The 1,368-nt window shown below is 49.0% G+C and overlaps 1 pseudogene; it reads left to right on the forward strand.

Annotated features, from left to right (window-relative positions):
- The first annotated feature begins 391 nt into the window (after positions 1-391).
- On the forward strand, positions 392-1,130 carry LOC143683443 (tetraspanin-13 pseudogene; annotated as a pseudogene).
- Positions 1,131-1,368: the final 238 nt, after the last annotated feature.

Raw genomic sequence — 1,368 nt, forward strand, 5'->3', positions numbered from 1 at the left:
GCAAATCAAAACCACAATGAGATATCATCTCACACCCACCAGAATGGCCATTATCAACAAAACAGAAAATGACAAGTGCTGGAGAGGATGTGGTGAAAGAGGCACACTTATTCACTGTTGGTGGGACTGTCAAATGGTGCAACCACTGTGGAAGGCAGTTTGGCGGTTCCTCAAAAAGCTGAATATAGAGAGCTGGGCCGGGCGCGCCCTGCAGCGGCCGCAGGGTCCTGAGCGGGTCCTGAGCGGCTTCAAGCGCTCACTGCAGCCCCCGCCGCCGACCCCGCCACCCCACCCGTCGGCGCCTCTGCGCAGCTGGGCCAGGCCCGGAGGAGAGGACAAAGAGGCGCCTGAGCGGCCCGCGGGAGCCACGCCAGGGACCGCAGTCTCCACTATGGTTTGCAGAGGCTTCGCGTGTTCCAAGAACTGCCTGTGCGCGTTCAACCTGCTCTACACGCTTGTGAGTCTGCTGCTGATTGGGATTGCCGCGTGGGGCATCAGCTTCGGGCACATCTCCAGTCTCCGCGTGGTGGGCGTGGCCATCGCAGTGGGCATCTTCTTGTTCCTGATCGCCTTAGTGGGGCTGATTGGCGCTGTGAAGCACCATCAGGTGCTGCTGTTTTTTTACATGATTATTCTCTTACTTGTATTTATTGTTCAGTTTTCTGTGTCCTGTGCTTGTTTAGCCCTGAACAAGGAGCAGCAGGGTCAGCTTCTTGAAGTTGGGTGGAACAGCACAGGAAGTGCTCAAAATGACATCCAGAGAAATTTGAACTGCTGTGGGTTCCGAAATTTTAACCGTAGTGATACCTGCCCAGCCTTCTTTTCTTTAATTGATACAGAGCTGTGCTACAAGTGGTCACCAGTGCTTATCGTGTGCTCCGATAATAGGAGAATATGCTGGAGAAGTTTTGAGATTTATTGGTGGCATTGGTCTCTTCTTCAGTTTTACGAAGATCCTGGGCGTATGGTTGACCTACAGATACAGGAACCAGAAAGATCCTCGTGCTAACCCTAGTGCATTTCTTTGAGCGAACAAGAAAAACCTTTCATATTCTGCATTTGTTCAGTTTCTCCAACTTTTAAGTTAAACTGTTTTACCCGTGTAAGGAAATAGTATCTGAAAAATGACATTATTGACAGTGGAAGTATATATTTCTACTCTTATGTTTCTCTAAATGTTTTGCTTTTCCATTGCTAAAAAAAAAACAACAAAAACTGAAGTGTGTGGTCTCCTAAGTCTCAGTAGCACCTGTGTGATCTGTGCGCATATCGTCTGCCGCTGCCCACTGTGGCCTTCCATAGCATTTGTATATGCAGAAGAAGTTTGAATGGCACTACTGTGTTGATCATATGGGAATCTGAATATCC

The sequence above is a fragment of the Tamandua tetradactyla genome, chromosome 1, assembly GCF_023851605.1.
Source record: "Tamandua tetradactyla isolate mTamTet1 chromosome 1, mTamTet1.pri, whole genome shotgun sequence".
Lineage (NCBI taxonomy): Eukaryota > Metazoa > Chordata > Mammalia > Pilosa > Myrmecophagidae > Tamandua > Tamandua tetradactyla.